The 23,591-nt window shown below is 34.1% G+C and overlaps 2 protein-coding genes across 12 annotated transcripts in view; one reads left to right on the forward strand and one right to left on the reverse strand.

The window, feature by feature from the left end:
* The window catches only part of MBD5 (methyl-CpG binding domain protein 5), a 433,945-nt gene extending 415,882 nt beyond the window's left edge, over nucleotides 1-18,063 (reverse strand). For all 6 annotated transcript variants that reach the window (XM_081814476.1, XM_081814477.1, XM_081814474.1 and 3 more), the window contains exon 1: nucleotides 17,924-18,063. The gene's annotated coding sequence lies outside the window, so the exon portion shown is untranslated. The remainder of the gene's footprint in view (nucleotides 1-17,923) is intronic.
* A 41-nt stretch (nucleotides 18,064-18,104) lies between these two features.
* Nucleotides 18,105-23,591, forward strand: part of ORC4 (origin recognition complex subunit 4) — an 85,388-nt gene continuing 79,901 nt past the window's right edge. For 2 of the 6 annotated variants that reach the window (XM_031031899.2, XM_081814486.1), the window contains exon 1: nucleotides 18,820-18,978. The gene's annotated coding sequence lies outside the window, so the exon portion shown is untranslated. Of the gene's footprint in view, nucleotides 18,129-18,756; nucleotides 18,781-18,819; nucleotides 18,979-23,591 lie in introns of those variants that run through there. The other 4 variants (XM_081814484.1, XM_081814483.1, XM_081814487.1 and 1 more) reach the window with 4 other exon arrangements.

The raw sequence follows: 23,591 nt of genomic DNA on the forward strand, positions 1-23,591 counted from the left end.
TTGTCCCCAAGTCAAAGTAAGTTACTAGGATGTGTACTTAGTTTTTCTATTTAATAACCTTAAGAAAAGGGGCGCCTGGGTGGCTCAGTCATTAAGCGGCTGCCTTCGGCTCAGGTCATGATCCCAGAGTCCTGGGATCGAGCCCCGCCATCGGGCTCCCTGCTCGGTGGGAGCCTGCTTCTCCCTCTCCCACTCCCCCTGCTTGTGTTCCCTCTGTCGCTGTGTCTCTCTCTGTCTAATAAATAAAATCTTTAAAAAAAAAAAAACCTTAAAAAAATTCAAACTTTTTGTTAACCTAAAGGAATTTAAACAGTAACACTGAAAAAGATACAAAAATTATAATGGAAACAAAGATGAAATCTTACAACTTTTTTTACAAATCCGTGTAATTTATTTATTAGTTTAATCAAAACAATTGTAATTGGAATACCCTTGATAATTTATTATGAAGCCTTTCTTATCAGACATATCCAGGATTAGTCTATGGGAACAGGATTTCAAACCAGTGTTAGATCAAAGGCGTCCCAGGAAAAATTGTGTCTTTAATCTTACACCATCCTTTTCTTTTTTTCCAACCACAAGTATACTATAGCTTAGTAAATTCACGATAATTAAAGTAAGCAACTTTCTTTACTGAGAAAAAAACCCAAATATACCCCTAAAAAGTTATAGTGGGCAAGAGCTTCAGGAACCATAGAACCAACACACATAGTTTCCGGGGGCACAGAGTTCCATAGCAAAACCCTGAAAAACTATTTAGTAAATCTTAAAGGAGAACCAAAAGAAATGTAAAGAAATTCAAATAAAGTACAAGCACAAAGAAATAAGTTTAAGAAGTATAATTTCTCATATTATATTAACTATATTCAAGCCCAAAGTGGCTGGTCCAAATTTCTAGACACCTTGCCTTACTTTCTTCTCTTTCAGCTTCCTGTTTTAATCCAAGTGGCAAATATAAACAGACCAGGAGGCACCTCAGTCCTAGATATACCACTTGCTATATGATCTTGGATAAACTATTTACCTTTTCTGGCATGGATCTCTACTTCTTCATCAATAAAACCTCTTAAGAGGTTGAAAATTATATGATTTTATTATCATCTACAAATATCTGTCACACAAGTCAAGTCATATATCCATTCTCTAAGTACCTGAAAGACCTGTTTACTCTTTGTAATGTTGATCACTCTTAAGTGCCATGGTCCCTGCCTGTCTTATTTATTGCTGAATACTGATGTATAGCAAATATTATCTGTAGAAAAAGTAACTGAATGAATGAATATTTATGCTTCTCTATACCACTATGAAAATCCTAAGATTGTTTCTTGAGTCCTAGGTCTCTCTTTACCTAACTACATATATAATAAGTATAAGCACAACAATGTATGCTTTCTTTCAGAAAAATTCCTGCTTTTGAAAATATTACTGCTCCCTTGAGTCAGGATTTGATGTCCCTTAGCAGCTGATGTTAGCCTTAATAACCTAAAAGGTCCACAACAATCTCATTTAAAGAGAATAATTCTTTTCACAAGCCAGAACTTAAAAAAAGACTTTAAACATAACTTGATATTTTTTTTTTTAGCAGAAACTTAAAAGTGTCACATCAGGATTTACAAAATAATTTGAGTTTTCAGACTAGGTTATCAGGTGATAGGATCCCTGAGTCTATGCCCCCAATCAGCAGAATGAACATATCAAAATACCGGAGAGAGAGAGAGAGAATGAGAGAGAGAGAGAAACATTTTGTAGAACTTGTTTACAACATTTGAACATTATTTCATGTGGAAGGTAGCAAGGCCATTATGCCTCTGAGTTAATATCTTGCTATTTTAGACACATATGGAATTATCTTTAATTTTCTATAATGTAAGTGGCATTTAGGTAAAAATCCCCATAAATGTTTGCAAATTATTAGACTGGAATACTAAATTTTAAGTTTTGCTATTTTTAAAAAGAAAATTCATAATAAATTATTTTACATAATAATCCTATCTCCTAAGCAACTATGAACAATAAGTACAAATTTGATATTCCTCTTCTATTACTTATTTGTCTACAAATTATTTACAATTCTCTCTCAAAGAGATAGTTCTGAGTCTTTTTGGTCATCATCAGTTATTTTTTGGATCCCAACCAAACTATTTATCACTTTCTTAAATTGATGAATTGTAGACACTACATAATATTTTAAACAAGAAAAAACTTTTTAATGTTCCTCTAATGTATCTTTATAGAAATATGCTGTTCTTATAATCCTAGTGCTTTTTAAAAGTTAACTGTAAAATAATAATTTATTCTCTGAAACTTGGAATTGTTTTTCATAGAAACTAAATATGAACAATGATGGTTATGTTTCTAGGATGGCTTGGAAAAGCACATTGAACCTATAATATATAGTACGAGAACACTGATAATATGAGAAATAGGGAAGGAGTTCTTGAACTAGTTCATGGGGGTGGGGTGATAAGCCACTGATAACTTAAAAAAAAATACTCAATCCTTAAATATCCAAAGAGATAGCTTTAATTAATCTAATCCCATTTAAAACAATTTTTCAGTGAATAAAACTTAAGAGGACACATCCAAAGGAAACACAAGCCAATAAAATTTTTGAAAAACAGAATAACATAACATTTATTTTATTCATTTTGCCAACTAATAGGTTTGTTGTTTGACTACTTAACAAGGAGCAGCATAGCTTGGCTCAACATACTGGCACATGAAATATTCTGAATTCTAATTTAGTCTTTTTTTTTTTTTTTTATTTGAGAGAGAGAATGAGATAGAGCATGAGAGGGGGGAGGGTCAGAGGGAGAAGCAGACTCCCTGCTGAGCAGAGAGCCCGATGCGGGACTCTATCCCGGGACTCCAGGATCATGACCTGAGCCGAAGGCAGTCGCTTAACCAACTGAGCCACCCAGGCGTCCCTCTAATTTAGTCTTTATACTGACTTTTCTACTGCCATGCTTTAAAAGGTCTGATCTTTCTGTATTTCTGTTTCTTTATGGGAAAGAATGGGGATTTTTTCCCGTATCTTCCAATAATAAGATCAAAAACCTAAAAGTAATGTAAAGAATTTGGAAAATACAAAATAAAAGTCTGACATAATTTTCAAGGAACCACAAATTAAACTGAATGTTTTATTCTGCCGAGAAACTACTAAATTAGACACCACAACATTTAAGACACCAATTTTTGAATATTACAACTAATTACAGACAATACATATAATCACTAGAACAGTTAATACTTTTGAAAGTATGTGTCAGGCAATCTTAATGGAGCATATACACATACATATGTACACACACACACACATATATATGTGTATATATATCTCTCTTATCAAATAGCCCTGAGGTGAACACAATTATTACACCTATTTTACTAAGGGGGAAATTAATGTCATACAGATAGGCAATGGTAGAATAATGATTTGAATCCAGACAGCCAGGCTCTACAGCCCAGGCTCTTAACTTTTTTTTAATACTGCCTATTTAATGTGGGGAAACTAGACAAAGAAAATTAACTTATTTACATTTTATTTCACTCAATAAGAATTACCAAAAGCACTGCTGTAAGGTAGGAGTAGAATATTTAAATTAACAAAGTGTGACCATTTATTCAAATTTCTCTAATACCTGAGTTCCACAATATTTATAGGTGCCCATTTTATTAGCTAAATGCAGGAAAGCAAAAAGATAAGAGTAGATCAGGTCCATGTGTAAAATTTCAGAGAAAGTTTTAAAATATTTTTAGGAGTAATGGATAATTTTATTTTTTTAAAAAGGGGAAAAATTTAAATTTAATTCATACAAAGATTCTGAAACATGGTTATTACTAATAATAGAAGGAGAGAAAGGAAAGGAAATTAAATTTTAGTGAATGTCCACAACATGCTAGGAATTCATATGCACTCTTTAATAGTCTCAACTCTTTGAGAAATGAGTCACTACACAAATTTTACAGATAATCCCAAATTCAGAACCTTAACAGCTCATCAAAGGTTGCATACTATACACTCAGAGCCAGTATTCAAATTCAGGACTGTCTCTGAACCTCTAAAAGTTGTTCCCTATTAATAAAAAAAGTATGGTTATCATTGATCATCTGTGAATATGCTAGTTATACTACAGCTTTGTAGTATATCTTAAATTCTGGAATTGTGATACCTCCAGCTTTGTTTTTCTTTCTCAAGATTGCTTTCACTATTTAGGTGGTTTATTTTTGTGAAACCATATAAATTTTAGTAATATTTGTTCTAGTTCTGGAAAAATGCTGTTGGTATTTTGACAGAGATTGACCTGAATCTGTAAATTGCTTTGGGTAGTATGGACACTTTAACAATATTAATTCTTCCAATCCATGAGCATGGGTTATCTTTCCATTTGTTTGTGTCATCTTCAATTTCTTTCATCAGTGTTTTATAGTTCTCAGAGTACAGGTGTTTCACCTACTTGGTTAAGTGTATCCCTAGGTATTTTATTCTTTCTGGTGCAACTGTAAATGGAATTGTTTTCTTAATTTCTCTTTCTGCTACTTCATTATTAGTATACAGAAATCCAACCAATTTCCAGTTATGGAATGAATAAGTCATGGGAATGACAGGTAAAGCAGAGGGAATATAGTCAATGGTATTGTAATCGAGTTGCATGGTGACAGATGATAGCTACACTTGCAGTGAGCATTAACATATAGAGTTGTTGAATCAATACATTACATACTGAAACTAACATAATGTGTGTCAACTACATTCAGGTAAAAAATTAAATAGTTCACTCCAAATATAAAAAATATATAGAAATATACTATTAAATTCAGTATTTAATTTTAAGCATAAATTTCATAATCTTTATTTTCCAACATTATAAGGTTGTAACAGTTTAAAATGGCATTTGTCTCACTTTTGCGTTAACAGAATTTTTTGCATTGGTGCTTATAAGCAGTGACATTATATGAAGAATATACTTCTGAATTTTTTTTTGGTTGTTAAAAGGATTAAATAAGATAATGTATGTAAAATGCTTAGCAAAGTGAGTGGCAAAAAGTAAGCACTCAATACATGTTAGTGATTACTACTGCAGTAAAAAATCCTATCTAGCATTCTTTAATCATAATTGTTATGTTCCAAACTTAATTTGATAAAGGAACTTTGGTGGGGTATGTCTCATACCTATTAGCTTATCACAGAACTAGGGATCTCTGAAATACACTTCGACAGAAAGACAAGTTAGGAAGGTGTAAGACAAGAACACATCAATCCCTAAACAATTCCTAAGTGATTTTTCATTTCTGTTTAAAAGGTATCCTGACCCCCTAGAGTTATTAAATAAATTTAGTAAACCATCTTTTCAACACTAACAAGCTTCCCAAACACGTTTTATGAATGAAATCATAAGTGTTCTGCTAGACACTGTATGAAAAATAAACCAATGCTAGTGATACTGTTTCATTAAGAATGTTCTATAAATTAGTAAAAAAGCAAGTGAATAAAGAAACACTAAACTCAATTCTGTAGTTTTTAATTTTAGATGTTAACCTCTTTAGAAGCATGGTCTGCCGTTTCTGAGAATGCCAGAAAGTTCAATTCAAGATCAACTGATGGATGACGCACTGGCAGAATTCATCAACCAACAGTAATGTGATGCAATCTTGTCTAGTCAATGAATGCTTGCATATATATTTACGTCATCCTTGGTTGTCTTTGCGACATTTTGGTCTTAATAAAATTCAAGTGACTTAATCCACTTTTTGTAATGCTCTTTGTATTTGGGGCGTTTCTTGAACTTTTGGTTATTTTTTTTTTTAAAGATTTTATTTATTCATTTGAGACACAGAGATACAGAGAGAGAGCATGAGCAGGGAGAGAGGCAGAGGGAGAAGGAGAAGCAGGCTCCCTGCTGAGCCAGGAGCCCGATGTGGGGCTCGATCCCAGGACCCTGGAATCATGACCTGAGCCGAAGGCAGATGTTTAACCATCTGAGCCACCCAGGCGCCCCGAATTTTTGGTTATTAATTAGATTATTACTTAACAGAAACTGGTGTTCAAAGAGGCTTAAAACTTAAAAGATTAACATGAATATATGTTATCAACAATATAAGTTTAATGGAAAATAACAATTAAAAATCAAATTTCTTCAACTTTGTCTTTAAAACTACTATTCCAATTGAGATACATCATATTTTCAAGGCTAATATTGAGGGCTGAAATAGTTAATGCAACTTAATAATTTATAATTAATTCTGACTACATAAATTAATCTAAAAATAACCAAAATAAAGTTGGCATTATATTGTGATTAGTTTGTAATTCTGCTTTTCTTAAAGGAATTAAAAAAAATTTATATTCTAATAACATCAACACAAATATGCTCTAGATTCAGAACATTCAATTTGTGAATATTGTCTTCTACTCTGTCTGTCTTGGTTTGCTCTAGATATCACAGTGTGATATATCCAGGTGCCAGTTAAAGGTCTTTTCAAGTTGTCCCACTGAATGTATCCCTTAAGATCATTTGCTATGATATCCTACACCAGCCTAGCACACTTGCAGGCTTTTTCTTTTTCTTCATTATTTACAACTCAATCACACCCAGGATATTCTCTTGAATACATACATTCATTTTAATTCCCTTTCTTGCTTTTCTTTCCTCACCTCTACCTACTTATGTTTAAGGCACAATGTTATGGTCACTACTTTCCACTGTTTTCTGTGTTAAAGGGGTTTTATATGACCTGACCACCATAACCATGATTCTATGGGATAAAGTACTATGAGTTTTAAAGTGAAATAAAAATGAACTCTTATAGCACAACCCTTTTATAAGTAGTAGTTTTTGCACTGAGTATAAAGAATATTAGTCTAGGGGCGCCTGGGTGGCTCAGTTGGTTAAGCGACTGCCTTCGGCTCAGGTCATGATCCTGGAGTCCTGGGATCGAGTCCCACATCGGGTTCCCGGCTCAGCAGGGAGCCTGCTTCTCCATCAGACCCTCTCCCCTCTCATGCTGTTTCTCTCTCTCTCTTTCTCTCAAACAAATAAATAAATAAAATCTTTAAAAAAAAAAGAATATTAGTCTAAGTATAAATATTAATCATAAGGATAAAGAAAGCATTGGCCTACAACATATTGTAGTTTGATTCCTACATAAATCTCTAGCATTACCTTTTACCATGCACTTTCTAGTTCTTAAAATTTCTGTCATTCTGTCATTTAATGTTAGGTACTATGCTCTCTCCTCCTTAGTACCTTCGTATATACTATTCCTTCCTTCTAGAAAACTTTTCTCCCTTTTGATTAAGTTAACTAATATCAAGATTTCAGCTAACTAAACACTTCCCCCCCAAAAAAAACAAAAACAAACTTCCCTTGATCCCACTGATTGGTTATTATTCTTCTTAAAGCCCTTATAGTAAGTACCATGTACCTCTCTACAGCAATTGGAATAGTTCCAACTTTGCATGTATTTATATGATTATTTAATTAATATCCATATCTCTAGGATAAGTCCAGAACAGCAAGATCCATGCCTATTTTTGGTTACTATTCCAGTGAGCACATAATAGGTTTCATCACATATTTGTTGGAAAAAAGACATTGGCAATCCCACTGGTAAAAAAAAGAGAGAGAGAGCAAGAGATAATGAATACGGAGTCAATGACCCCTACATAAGAGAAAAATCACTGATTTTTCAAGCGGAAACAACACAGAGCCATATTTGATAAACTCTTTAAAATTGACATTTTTCAGGAAAAAAAAAGTTCAATTTGTGATGGTAGGACTAGGGAGAATGGTAATTGACATGATGGGGCCAGGTGGAAATAAATTATGCCAGATGCAAATAAAACTTGATAAGTAAATGGAGAAAACATAAGCTATTCCTTTGTTATTTTTAGAATTTCTATATAAGATTCATAGTTTTAATTGTATACTATTTCCTATTGATCCTAGGGACCAACTTGGGTATTAATTTTAATTATAAAAGGAAAAAGAACCTCAGTTAGTATCCTTGGATAAAATTTTCCTGTTTTAACTACATAGTGTTTCATTTCCAACTCATTCAGAATATACTTGCTTTAGACTCTTGACAATTTTCCAGTTATAATTGCAAAGAACTATTCACTTCCTTATGTTTTATGCAAGTTATTTTTTCCCTATTTCTTTTCTGACCTGCATTCTTGGAAATAAAGTGTTAAAAACATAAATGCTAGGTATATTTTTCCTAACCCCTTTCTTAATTTACCAGGTTATTTTGAATTTTAATCATAGCTTCAAACTATTAAAAATAAGCTCCCCCATCCTCTCTCTGCATTGGAAGCTTTGTCTTAACTTGAATTACTCTCTCCTGAGCCAACCTATGATTTCTCCTCTACCTAAACTCTGATTAACTCATGTCCTCCCAAGAAGCCCACTGTGATTAACTCTACAGAATTCTAATTGCTTCTTTACTCTGCATATTTTCATACTCAGTTTGATGTTATTTTACAAAAGCTCCTGAAGTGTTTTTCAAGTACATGTTTCAGACAATTTTATCTTATTTTATTTATTTATTTATTTTTTTATTCTTATGTTAATCCCCATACATTACATCATTAGTTCTAGATGAAGTGTTCCATGATTCATTGTTTGTGCATAACACCCAGTGCTCCATGCAGAATGTGCCCTCCTCAATACCCACCACCAGGCTAACAGACAATTTTAAAAAAAGACTTAATCTTAAAAACTTGCTTTATCTTTGTCTTCTATTCAAACCACTACCTGAATACAGAAAAATTATAAAAATGTTAAATGACTATGCCATCTGTATTTTGAGTGAGCATATAATCTGGAACACTGATTAAAATAATAAAAGTCTATCTTAGGTCCAACATATATCTTATCTCAGACTAAAACTCTTTTTGTCACCACTTTATGACTGACATTCTTCACCACCAGTTCCCTAGTCAATATTTTCCCAGGTAAGTGACAAGTGCATTTTGCAATAAGAAGCCAAGTATTTCAAAGTCAGGATAGATTATATCCATTGTTCCTCCCTCAATTGACTATGTTTTCACCCTGTTAGATAAGATTAGATCAGTCTAACAGACTTTATTCTGTATCAAGCTATGATGATTGTTAGCCAATACTCAATTCTCTTCAAGGTATTCAAGGGATATATTCATGTGACAATTAGGGGATAGGACTGCAATTTTCCTGGATCATTCGTTTTCTCATTCTTTTAATACATAAGTATATTTTTCCATTATAAAATTACTACATGAATATAAACTTATTGTTAAAAATAAATCCAAGTAATGCTAAAGCATAAAAACCATAAGAGTTCTTAATCTTCCAGCATCCCACTTACACACTTTCTGTAAACCAAGGATATAATTTGCTACATATTTTCCAGACTTTTTCTTAATGTATATTTACATAAACATAAGGCATATATCTTATACAACTTTTTATTTTATAAATATATATGCACATGGTATAACATATGTATTATATGTACGTAAGTATATATTCTTATATAGTACATGCATATTATTCTCTGTGTGCATTTTTTTACATAAATGGGATCATAGTGTACATATTTTTTGTGACATGTTTTCATTTTAGCTTATCTTAGAGATCTTTCCATGTTTTTTAACTTACAAATCCAAATTTTGCATGGTTGTGATTAGTTCTTATTCTCAGAGACCATAGGTAGAATTCTCTTTCTTATAAAATTTCAAAATAAATGAATCATTTCTTTCAGTGTCCAGGAAAATGAGTAGTGTAGATTTTTCCATTATATTTTAATTAAAAGCATTTTAGCAAGTAATCATTGAATTTAATATGATTTTTCATCTTTCCTTAAAAATGTTTAAACCTCCTATAAACTTGTATTTTAATAAAAAGTATATGTATGTAAAGAATGTACACATTTAGTAATCAAGGTCCAAAATTAGTAAAAAGTAAAATTTAGTTTTATAAAAAGAGAAAGCAATATAATATAGCAAATTTGCCTACTCATTAGAAAAATTAAACACCTACACATATAACTCATTTTCTAAATCAATGAGGTAGATTGCACAAAAACAGTGAAGCTGCTGAAGAAATGTTTTTAAAGAATTCTTAACAGCTACAAAAAGAAAAAAAACTTTTAAAATAGTTTACCAACATACTTAGAACATAGAAATCACAAACAGCAGGAGCAGAAGACCAGAAAAGCAACATAAGATTAAATTAAAATCTGTATTATGTAGGTCTAGTCTCCTCCCATACATATAACACTGGAGTAATGTGATTGTTACTTTTGTTTTCTAATAAGCAAGGTATTGCTATGGTCTTCAAACTGGAAACTGGAGTTGAATCAATTAGCTAACAAACAAATCTACTATAGAATTTACTAATTAAAAAAAAAACTAAACTGGGTCATTTAAATAAGATATGTAATAATATAAGCTGTTAGGTTTTATTATCAAAAGAAACTGCTGAAGGAAATGCTATACTATTTCTGGTAGAAAACAAGCTTCATTTTTAGACTTCTATGAAAGAATTAATGTTAATACCGCCTAAATGAAAAAAGTATTCATAAGGAATGGCATGATTTAGGAAAGCCTATGGCTACACAAAATCATTGCCATCATTACTGCTGATATTTGTAGCTGGTATAAAGCTTTCTGATATACAGTGAACTGAACACTGCAGCTTTAATTGAAGTTTGAATGTTATAAACAGTTAGATGTCTGGCTCTGGCTTGCATTCTAATACCATCAGCAGAACAGAGATGGGAAGTATAAACAAACCTTTTAACTAGATTACAGTCTCTAAAATGGCCAAGAAATCCTTCAGCACAAACTCCTGTGCGACAAATGTGGGAGAAGGAAAATGATTTTGGAATAATGCGAAAAAATAGCCTCTACATTTCTGTCATTACTGAACATGTATTTGACTTTCTAAATATCGGCTTAATACTCGTTAATGATAAACTTTACATTTAACTTTCCAAATAAGTAAAAATCCTTTTGATCTTATACAGCAGCTGTTTTTTTATATCAGTATATCCCAAGTACAGAAGCTATTTAAAAATGAATACTTTTCTTTTGTTGAATGTGGAATACTTGCCTCCCCCAACATTAGTGACTGTATGTATACAGCCAAGATCATTTTTAGATAGTAGTAATATTAAGAATGTATGTTTGGATTAAGTTAATCATTGGCCAACAGATCAGTAGACATTTCTGGACTCAAGGTATATAGAAAACAATAGCTTTGGATATAATGATGAATCTTAATATAATTTAGTATTCAATCAACCTTAAGAAACATTTTAGTTTTAGGTTTATTTCCAACTTTCAAGATATAGACTTGAAATTTAAAAAAGGGGAGCACAATAATGTAAATTTTAACACTAGCACCATACAGAAATTTTTCCTCTAATTGCCTGAATCTTGGTTGGTTGGCAAAGAACTCAGTGAAGCATGGATGTGCAAAAATTTTCACCATTGCAAGGCGGGTGACTGATTTATAGAACTCATTTTCATCTTTTAAAACAGTATGTTCTAATAAATTACTCAATAACACAGATTTTAATTACAAGTTCTCTAAGAAAAGGTTATATAGGTCAACTGAAACAGGACTCAAATTAGAATTAGTCACATACAACTCTGAATGAAGTATATGCTTTTCACCAGGTATGATATCATTAGTGATTTTCTTTTCCATCATGTACAGCTACATTAGAAGATATACCTTAATATATGTTAAGCCTAGTTCTCACCTTGGCTCTCTGAAAAATTATACTGAGTCATTCCAACTTCTGAAATCTTACTTGATATTACAGAAATACTTCAAACAGAAACAATGATGAGTTAGAATCTTTACTTTCAACCTTTATCTTTAGGTATTGCCTTTGCCTATTAGGAATTACCTTCAGGTTATCTAAGGAAGTTGTTTGAGACCATAGACTTATTCTATCCCACCGATTACTGAGATTATTCGTTAAAGCAATAAAACCAATTTGTTATAAAGTTTCTTCTCTGAAATATAATAATTACAGAGAATAGTTCTTTACATTTAAAAATATATCCAAATTCTACAGGTCATAATGCATTGTCACATTATTTATAGAATAACGTAGTCAATTTATGCATATAGGATGAATGTGTATTTACTTAGGATGCATATGAAAATTACTTAACAACATAGAATTTTAAAAAATTACTCTTTTCTCCTAGAAGCAAATAATGTAAAAGCAAATCTGGTTAGCTGGGTCAAAATGTATTTTAATTCAGTAGCTGCTTTAAAGAATAACTATATAATAAATCAGTGCCCGGCTAGCTCAGTCGGTAGAGCATGAGACTCTTAACTACATAATAATTTAGGCATCTAGGGAATCCAACATGTTGTCCATTCTCATACTAAAAATATTTTTGACTTTAAGTAGTACTAAAAAGAGTACACTAAACCTAATTCTAGATGTGTAATGTAGTAATTATGAAAATTTTGTAAGATACAGGGTCTAGAAGATATGTATATATACATACCCAACCACTAGGCAATATATGTCCCCTCTGTGTAAAGGTTTTCCATTAAAACATTTACATTAAAATGTTTACAGTAAATATTCATTGGGTTACAAATTGTTAGAACCTTCAAACTTCACCTAACAAAATGCTAAATGTAACCCATGCAAGAGAAAGGAAGTTCAATATGTAGAAAGCCTAAATGTAATTTTTGCCATACAGAGAGAAGACTGACTTTATGTATACAGCTGACTCTTGAACAATGAGAGTGCTGACCTCTGGGCAGTTGAAAATCCCATATAACTTTTGACTCCCCTAAAACTTCATTACTAAAAGCCTAGTGTTGGCCAGAAGCCTTACTGATAACGTAGTCAATTTACATGTATTTTGTATGTTACGTGTATTAAATATTGTATTCTTACAATAAGCTAGAGGAAAAAAAAGTGTTAAGAAAATCCTAAAGAAGAAAAAGTATACTTACAGTACCGTAACAATTCTGCATGTAAGTGGACCTGCAGTTCAAACCTGTGTTGTTCAAGGGTCAAGTGTATTTTATTTCAAGTTGCACACTGGTCTGGATCTATGTTCCTTATAAAGAACTGGGTTTGTTGATTGTTTTTCTTTCCTTATAAACTTTTAGAAATTTTCCAACACTCTATTAATAAGCCACTAGAGCCATGATTTTACTAATGTTTACGACTACTTACTGACTGGTAAAAGCTATAGTGACCATGTTTTAAATTTAAAAAGTGTTATGAATTTACTGTGATTATTTTGCTGCTATATGTAAAATGCTGTTTTGTCACTAATAGGTTTCCCCATTTGTAACATGGGAACAATGTTCAAAGTTCACAGGACCAGTAAATAGATACATTTATCACAGTGTTAAGCACTTATAATAAATGGTAACTATAATTATTACTAGAATAAAAAGTTAAGAATGAGTTTGAAAGAGATCAGAATTGACCTTCAGAAGTCTATGTACCTTCACAAGATAACTGTACCAGCAAGAGAGTCCCTCCTTTCAAATTGTGAATCAATATTATTCTAAAAAGTACAGTTTAAGGGGGACAAAGAAAATCCAGGAAATTTCTCTCTAATATTTTTAAATTATATATGAAGGCCATGATAGGAACCAAGATAGTATCCTTTGGTTTTGAAACATCCATACCTAAGAAATTTCCAAATCATTTTACTGAAGTTGTATCACATAATCAAGATTAAAAATTGCAACTAACCAATTTAGAGCTAGAACTGGAAAGTTTCTAATGAGGATCTTGGAGGAATTTATCTAGTGCATACTGAAAATTCCAAAACTCCTAAGTAGTATATACTGTAATTATTCCATGATAATTAAATTATTCTGTTAACTTAAACTATAGAAATTAACTAAATGATCAAAATGATGTTCCATGTCTTCCAAAGAACCATGAAAGATAACCTGTTATATGAAATGTAAAAAGAAAAGTTACTTTTGAGAAAAAAAAAAAAACAACTTTAAGTTTGGAGAGTTTGGGTTTGGTTTTTTGGGGGGAATAATTTAATGAGATACTTCAATGAACAATGTTGATAACCTTCAAATAAAAGTATATATCAATAAAATACTAGCAATGATAGCCACATAGACTAATTTTATGGTCTAAAATTAATGAATTATATATAGAATAGAAATCCCCAGAATACAGTATTAAGTGGAAAATTTTTCTTTGTATTTTTCTATTTTAATAAAATACAACAAAATCCTTCTTAAACATGCATTTTTCCACCTAACAGTATCCATTTAGTTAATATAAAATTTATTTAGGAAAAAACATCAAAATAAAGTTATAACCAATATACTTGTGGAATACAATTAAAATATCTCTTCACATTAAACTGTAGGGACCATCCTTGTTTCTCAGATGCCTAGCACAATGCCTGAAAGACAGCAGATGCTCAGTAGATGTTTAATGAATACCTAAGTACAATCTGTTTTGCACATACATTCAAAATCCAGACAAGTCTGCAAAGGTACATAAGTTGGACATAGGCTTTCTGGCTGACTTCATGGGGTCCCAGTGATGACTAGGAGTAAATCTTCATATCCATAGAAAACTGGAAAGTTGATAAGTGTCTGGGTAAGGACCAAAAAAACAAAGTCAGGGAAACATGTCACCTAAGTAAAGTTGCTTTATAGAGCTGGTAAAAGTGGCCTAATCATTCCAATAACCTATTGTACTAGTCATTCAATGAAATGAAATTTAAGTGTATCTTGAACATTTGCTAGTATATTTTAATTGGAATTTTTTTGAAATCTCTTATTAAAAATAAATTACTTTTGTTAAATTGCATCCTGTACAAGGATTAAAGGGAATATGTTTTTACTTTCTATAAGTACTATATTGTTAATGGGATTTAATTTGGCTAACAGAAAAAGTGAGAGCTACAGTCAAAATAAATTTAAAAATTCACGGTAGTGGAGAAATTGTAGCAGGGAGGAGAGGAAAGGAAAAAGGAAGAAAGGAAAAGAATCCTACATATGGGAGTAAAGAAATTCAAATATGCCTAACTCTATTATCAATTATGACAAGCAACCAGTAGGGCCTCCTATGCACCAGACACTGCTATGAGGGACACTGACACTGCTATGAGGGATATAAATTGTTAACAAGACAAAAATCCTTAGTCTTAAGTGGTTCACAGAACAAGACTAATAGGTAAACATTTATAATACAATATGCATCATATATATATATATCTTTAATCAAAGAGTAATAAGTATATTTACTGATTAATTAGAAGTACAGAGAAAAAATAAGCATCCGGGAAAGCTGAAATAATTCTCAAAATAGTAACTACGCAGAATGAAAGAAATCAGTACCTCTTAAAATAACAACAAATAACTGAATTATAAATAGACAAAATTTTGGCTTAAAGCAATTTACCTAAATATTCTTAAAACAATATGCCTCCATATAAAATCCCTAAGTGCTATACACAAAACTGTGAATGACAGTTTCATTTCTGACAAAAGAAAATGAGGTGGTATAGCATAGAGAACGTTAAGAGAGCTAAGTTCTCTGGTCCACGCTCTGGTCACTTAGAGGCCTTGGAAACTAGGCAAGTTCCTCAAGCTCTCTGAAATTCAGCATTATGTTAAATGAAGAGCTGGATAAAGTGACCTCCAAGATATCACACAGATGAAAATTACAATCCTAAAATGTATTAATATTTTAAAAATAAGCCATAATAAAAAAGGTTTTCTAAATATAAATCATTATCCAACTTAGAAGAAGTCTGGAATTCTCAAACCATACAGAGTTACCCTAGGAATGGTGGGATAAAGGAATGTTTTCAAAAGAAAAGCAGACATAAATTAAGTAAAGGTATTATACTCAAGGCTGTAAATTTTCACTCAGCTGCCGACGGGCAACTACCATCCAATTATATACACAATTTGCTTTCCTTAAAATTGATTTCTTCACTAAGTTCTACTTTCTCCCTCTTATGTTAATGTTGCTGAGGAATTAGGGTGAGGACGAGAAATCCTAGGTAGACCTGAAATAGTAGTATTGATGTTGGGAGAAAAACTTGAACTTGACACAGATTTCTGCTGAAGTGCACTAATTACACCTCAGAGAAAGGTAAGGAACTGTTCAAACTGATGACAGAAAGCAGGGAAACAAGACCATATTGTTTACTGCTACACAGCTTTTCCCCCCTGTGTCTAAATGTCTACTTTTGCACACATTAACGAAAATTTTACAGAACAAGTTTCTACATTTGCAGTGCGTTTCTGCCACTAAAATAGAAGCATATTATGTTTTGGCTTTACCATCAAGAAAATAAAAAATTAAAAGTATTACCATGTTTTAATATTTATGTCAACTATCCATCTAGATTTATGTTTCTTCAATCCTTTCTATTTGATCAAATTGCTGTTTTCATACTACCAGTCTGATCATAAAATTGCTGCTTTACAGAAGAATATTTTTTGCTGACATAAATTATGGGATCAGAGATACCAATGCAGTTACAAAAAAGGGTGTGTGTGTGAGAGAGAGACAGAGAGAGAGAGAGAGAGAGTGTGGTGTGTGTGAGAGAGTGTATATATGAATGTGTGCATCCATCTTCAAGGAAAGAATAAAGAAATGTATGTATGAAACAAAATGCCACTTTCCAATGTAAGCCCTAGTAAAAGGCCTACATTGGAAACATACTTTCTAGCATTTGTGAAATAAAATACAGCACTGAATTTGAAAGCCATAGTGATTTTTATGAAGACTGTTATTCTATAAACCTAAACCTGGATTTATCTTTCAGTTTATGTCTAACTACAATGAATATACTAACTATGACTTCATGATTTGACTCATGAAAATATATTTTAGAAATCTGTCTCCTTTTACGTACAGTGAGCAATTTGGTTCAGTACCCCAAGAGATGAAAAACTCATCTCACTTTACAACACTAAATAAATAATTCAGTTAAAACTGAAAGTGGTACCAATCCAGCAAACTATTGATGGAGAGGTTTGGCCTTCCATGAAGCCAGAACAACATAAAGTTTTCAATGGGGATTACTTGTTCAGACAAGTTACAAAGGTTAGAAAAATACCCAGATTAATTAGGAAATAGCTAATATTCTCGTCTTATGGAAAATAAACATCAAGAACGTATGTAGGAACAGATAATACCGGTGGTATTTAAACTTCGAGCATTTTAAGCTTTGAACTTTACATGCTGATATATGAAACAAATTAACAAAACAAGCAGTAATACAAGTCAAAACCTAACCAAAGGCCTCTATCAACTAAAAATTTGAAATCTCTCATGCAAGTCAGACACAACAACAACAACAAAAAAGGAAAATTAAACCCAGAAAGCAAAAACCAATCAAGTCTGTTCCAACACTGAAGTCAATTTCCAAATCACATACAGAACCAAAAAGGGGAAAAAACACTCAGGTCTACAAATGGATAAGCAGTTCCAATACAATCCAGATCCCGACATTTTCCCACTCAGAAACAAATGCAGTGGAGCTTTTCCTGGGGAAAAAGGAAAAAAGCTCTCCAAACGAATTTTTTCAAGTGACATCTAGAAAGTGTGCCTCTTTCTGTCTCTTTCCCTGGCGCCTCATTGGAGGAAGGAGGGGGTTGTTTTTGTATTCTCCCCCACTGGAGCAAGACACAATCAGATGTTAGCTGGAGAAGAGAAACCACTTTTGACAACAGCAAATAAAAATAAAAGTGCCCTTCCTCCTCTGACAGGATGGGCACCCACCTCACACACCCCTCCCCACTCCAACCCCTCCTTCACTCCCCCCCCCCACCCCAGCACCACCCCCTCCTCACCCCGGAGCTCCACTGCGTATGTGGTTTGGTGCTACTGCTGCCCCGGAGTTAAAGTCAGAGCCAGAGGAAGGCAATGAAACCCCCACAGACACACTTACCTTTCCTGCCCCCCACTTTTGAGTGCCTTCCCTGGAGCTGTGGAGGATGACACAAAGGGTAATAAAGGGGGGGGAGTGGAGGAGGAGGAGGCGAAGGAGGAGGAGAGCTGGGGAAGTGGCTGCTCCTGGGTGTAGTGAGATGTCTCCAGCCAGGGCCAAGCAGCAGCAGCAGCAGTAGCAGCGGCAGCAGCAGCAGCAGAGAAGGGTCTGTGTTGCTAAGAGGCTTTTGGTCTCTTTCTCTCCTCCTCTCACGGCCAAAGAGGAGGAGGGTGGAGGGGGCTCGGGAGGGAGGCTAGTGGAGGGGTGAGGGGGTAGGAGTCGTGGATGGGGGTTTTCGAAGAAGAAGAAACTCCTTCTTCTTCTCTCTCAGGCTCAATCCCCCTCTCAGGTCTCAGGGCTGGAGGGTGGGGGAAGGAACTCAGCCGCCTTCCCCCCACCCCCCTCAATTCAAGGTTGAAGTGGGGTAAAATTAGTGTCCTGTCCCTTTAAAAATAGAAATAAAAGGTGCCCCCCCTCTGCCACTGCCTCTCTCTTCATCATCAGCTGCTGCTGCTGCTGGGGTCTCTCTGCTGGGGGGGGGAGGGGGGGTTCGGGTAGAAGAGACGGGAGGCACTCACTGCGCATGCCCCTCCCTGACGGGAGGCTGGTTGGTTGAAGGCAGGAGGAGGGGGAGGGGAGGAAATGATCCGGTTTCCCAGAAGGCTCCGAGGCACTTGCGACCCGGAAGACATTGTAGCAGGGGGTAGAGGGGCGGGGGTGGGGAGTAGGAGGAAGTCGCTACTCTTTAACACCCCCTGCCCCCTCCTCTTTCCTAAGGGAAAGTGGATGAACGGAAGTGGGCGTGGAAGGAGACGCAAGTAGGTCACGTGTTGGGGCGGGAGTGGGGCGGGGTGGGAGACGCGGTGCGTGCGCGGGGAATGTCGGGAGTAGTGGTGTACCGTTGGCAGTAGCAGGTGAAGCTGAGCAGACTACGCCGCGAGCGGCGCCTGTGAAGCGGTTCCCGTGGTCGCCAAATTCCTGCTCTGCCCTGGTAAGGGCAGACTTTTCTGTGAGAGGTAACATGGGGTAGGCTGGCCCCAAAACTAAGGCCAGGGTCGCCAGGGCGAAAGGCGAATCGAAAAGAATGAGGACGGAAGGTTGCGGAGACTGGGAATGCGGGAAGAGGGCAGGCTTGTCTAGGCCAGGCAGGCCCCTTCTGTCTCGTGGTCTTCCTGTGAGGCTGCCAACAAATCCCTGAAGTCTGCAGGGATTCCTCAAGAGAGTAGATCTCTGGTGGGGTGTTGACTGCACCCGGTGGTGGTGAGGAATTTGATGGTCCTGCTTCTAAAGAGAAATGGGATCAGAGATGACTCTGTTGACTGTTCAGCTCAGAGCGGGGGGAGAGAAAAGCTCCATGTGTGAATTTTGACAACTTCTGGCATTGGATGCCTTACTTGCATTTGGTATTATGACCATCATTCCTTACTTTGCTATGCTCCCTGGAATTCTGGAGTGGTTTTGGGGAGGAGGGAGCAAGCTGAGAAGCCTTGAATGGAATTTGCCTCCCATATCTTGGCGTTGTTGATGCAACACAATGCCTAGGCTTGTTCTCAGAAAGGGATATGGGATTGTGTAGTCCTTGATGTTGTACGGTTTATAGAGAAGGGACATAAAATTTTCCTTTTCTGTAGTGTAGATTAGAGATTTTTAAATGGATATTTTCTTTTAAGTTTCTTTGGTTACTAGTCTCGGATTTAGAGCCTTTGGTTTCTCAATTAAATACCAACTATGTTTGCTGGAAATGTTTCCCTCATAAGATAATTCAAACTATTGAAGAATTCATGAATTTACATTAGTAAGGCTTTTTTAGTAAAATACCACCATTTCTTTTTCATATTCATTTCATACAATCTTAACTAGAACCATTGCGATCTTTCAGTTACCTTCTTTGGTAAAAGTACTTTGAAAGATTATCACCCTTTATGGTTTCTTTTAAGACCAATAATCTAAAATTCCTCATGTTTGTTGTATTGGTATTATTTAATTCTGTAATGAGTTCTTTAGGATACACTATCAAAGTTGCTACTTTTCTACATTTTACTTCTTATGTTTTGGCAATGGACCCTATTTATACATCATTGCCTAGTGCTTCTTTCTCTGTGTGTAATAGTCTTTTGTCAAACGGAATAAAAACTAGACTCCTGTGCCTTAAAATTTTGTTCGTATTGCAGCTAAACATTTACCACTTTATAAAAGAAAAAAAGTTATAGCAAAGCAATTTAAGTGCCTTCGGTAACAAATTTTTTTATGTTAAGATACTAAATATGTAAAAAATGCACAAATCATAGGTATGCAGTATAATGAATAATTACTAAGTGAACCCTCTGGTGATCGCTACCAAAGTCAAGAACTAAAACACTCTTGGCACTGGAGACCTACTCCTCCCCCCATCCATTCCTGAATATTCTCCTGCTCACCACTTCCAGAGGTTAACAGTAACTGAATTTTTAGGTAATTATTTCCTATTTTTATTTCAAGTATTTTTTTTAACCATCAATGTTGGCATTCCTACACGATGTAGATGAATTTTGCTTGTGTTTTACCTATATGAAAAGAATTACAGGGGCGCTTAGGTGGCTCAGTCGTTAAGCCTCTGCCTTTGGCTCAGGTCATGATCCCAGGGTCCTGGGATGGAGCCCCACATCGGGCTCCCAGCTCGGCGGGAAGCCTGCTTCTCCCTCTCCCACTCCCCCTGCTTGTGTTCCCTCTCTTGCTGTCTCTCTGTCAAATAAATAAAATCTTTAAAAAAAAATTAGAAAAGAATTACACATTATGTATTAGTTTCCTCTGTGGTCACAATATTTTTTTAACCCTGTTAGTAGATTTAGCTGTAGTACATGTTTTTTCATTTTTGTATAGTAATGTCTATAGTAAATGGTGTAGTAAGTTCTTTTATGAATAAACCACAATTAATTTAATTTACTCTAAGATTAATGGACATTTGGATTGTGCCCAGTTTTTAGCAGTTAAAAGCAATGCTACTATGAATGTTCTTATGCATGTATTTTATGCACATAGCATGCATTTTTGGAGAGTGTAGATTATGCCAAACTTTTCCAAAATAGATATATCAATTTATACTCCTACCAGCAGTGTATGATACATAACTTTTTTCTAATGTCTCACCAAAAACAATGACGTTTTTCATTTTTGCCAACGTGATGAATGTGGCTTTATGTTAATGTTTTAATTTACAGTGCTCTGGTTATTAATGACTTGGAGCATTTTGTAAAAAATTTATTGGCTATTTCAATTTCTTGTTTGAAATGTCTTTTCCTATTCACAGTGTTTCTATTGGGTTGTCTATGTTTTACTTAAAGATTAGAACAGTGTGGCAAATATTTTCTCTGTGCTTGGAGCATTTCTTGCATCCTCAATGATTTTATCTTCATTTCATTCCTTACTGGCTTATATGCTATTAGTATTATTTTAAATCTATTTGTAATTTTAACTCAAAGGAAGAGGTTCTATACTTGTGCTACCCACTACTGTTAGCCCGCTTGTGGCTGGCCATGGACCACTTGAAATGTGCTTAGTGTTGCTGAGGAACTGAATTTTTAGTTTTATGTAGTGTTAATTTAAATTTGAAAATTGATACTTGATTCAGTTGTTGAAAAACCCTTAAGTATGTCTGGAACAACTTGGGTATGTAAATGTACTTTTCAGCTTGAAACTAAAAATAAAGATCAAGTATTTCTGATGACGATTTAGCATCTGAATTGTCATGTTCTGTAAATGTCAAATACCAGATTTCTAAGACTTAGTATGAAACCAATGTGAAATAATTCAGCTTTTTATTATGATTGCATGTTGAAATTATAATAAATTAATTTTACCTTTTTTTTAATGTGGGTATTAGAAAATTTTAAATTATATATATATGAGTGGTATTGTATTTCACTTGAACAGTACTGTTCTTATCATCAATTTTCAGTTACATATTCCTATATTTTTACCATTTTCAGTGTTCATTAATTTTTGCATCTCTGAATTTTCTTTAAAGATCTTTTTATAGAATTTTTTTAAAGATCTTTTAATATACTGTTTAGAATATCTTTAATACAGATGTACTGATGATCAGTTTTTTAATTTTTTGCTTATCTTACAGTGTCTTGTTTCATCTTCAATCTTGAAGAATGTTTTGGGTCTTTTAAATTGTAGATTGTGATTGTTTTTCGGAATCTTGAAGATAATGTTCCACTGTGGGTTTTTTGCTTTTAGATTTTTTTGGCTTCCATTAGTGATTTTGAGAAGTCAGCTGTCAATCTAATACTTGCTGCTTTGAAAGAAATCTCTAAAAAAATGTTTTCTTTGTCTTAAGTTTTCTGCTACTTCTTTATGATGTTTTGTATAGAATTCTTTTTCCTGTTTTGGGTAAATTGAGATGCTTGAATCTCTGGATCAGTGTGTTTTTAAGTAAATTACCCAAATTCTTACTGTTTGTAGGTACTTGGTAAAAAATTACAGTTATGGCTTTTATTTTTATTATTCATAATTTGTTTGTGACTGATAATTTCAGTTTCTTAATTTTTTAAGGGTCTGTTTCTGCTGGTTCATGATTTTTTTCTTGTGTGCCTACGTGCTAGTTATTGGATTTGAAAAATTATAGGATTATTTAAGTCTTAGGATAATGGTATATTTTTCAAGAAGCCATGTTTTCCTTGGAAAGATGATTAACCATGCTACCAGTCCCAAGTCACTTAGTTCATGTTCAAGACTTCAGATTACTTGTTTTATATATATATAAATCTATAAAACATATATATTTATACTTATACACACACACACACACACACACATATACATGACATTAAGCAGGGCTACAAGTCATGAGTTGTATGAGTTCTATTTTACATCCAGTTCTCCCTGACCTGATGATGTTGCCCTTAGGATCTCAACTTAATTTGGGTGATGATTTATTTGCATCCCACTTTTGGGGGATCCTGTGCTTTGATTTTTTCCCTCATAGTCCAAGAAATCTACCAGCAGCTCAGCCTTTCTTCTATTTTCTCAGCTTTTTCTTCTGGATAGGTAAAAGGCCTCAGGAAGAAGTGACTGAGTATGGGGTTTATTTTTCTGGTTTACTTTCTAGATTTTGGTGTGTAATTTCATACTGCTTTATTTATTTGATTTCTATTGTGAAGAATTTTTTGTTGGTTTCAGTGGGATTGATCTGATCTGCCATTACCATAAATAGAACCCTTATCCTCTTTTTTTCTTTTTAAAAAATTTTTGAGAATTGATTTCAGGATCTTTCTGCTTCCAACCAAACTTGTGTGTTTTAACTTAAGTCATACATTAGTTTAAAAAATTTTAAATCACATAAGGCTCTATAGCATAATAATCCAAGTTAATTAGAATTTATTTTTTTGAAGATTTTTATATATTTATTTTAGAGGGAGAGTGCATGTGCATGCAAATGGAGGGAGGGGCAGAGGGAGAGAGAGAAATTCAAGCATACTCCCTGCTTGTGGGGAGCCCTAGGCAGGGCTTGATATAACAACCCTGAGATCATGACCTGAGCTGAAATCAAGAGTCAGACGCTTAACCAACTGAGCCATACAGGAGCCCCCCCCACCCCAAGTTAGTTAAAATTTAGAAAATAGTTTCAAGCAGGTTTTGAGTTAAT

This window comes from Leptonychotes weddellii, chromosome 3 (assembly GCF_054177405.1).
Source record: "Leptonychotes weddellii isolate Sample4059 chromosome 3, ASM5417740v2, whole genome shotgun sequence".
Taxonomy (NCBI): domain Eukaryota; kingdom Metazoa; phylum Chordata; class Mammalia; order Carnivora; family Phocidae; genus Leptonychotes; species Leptonychotes weddellii.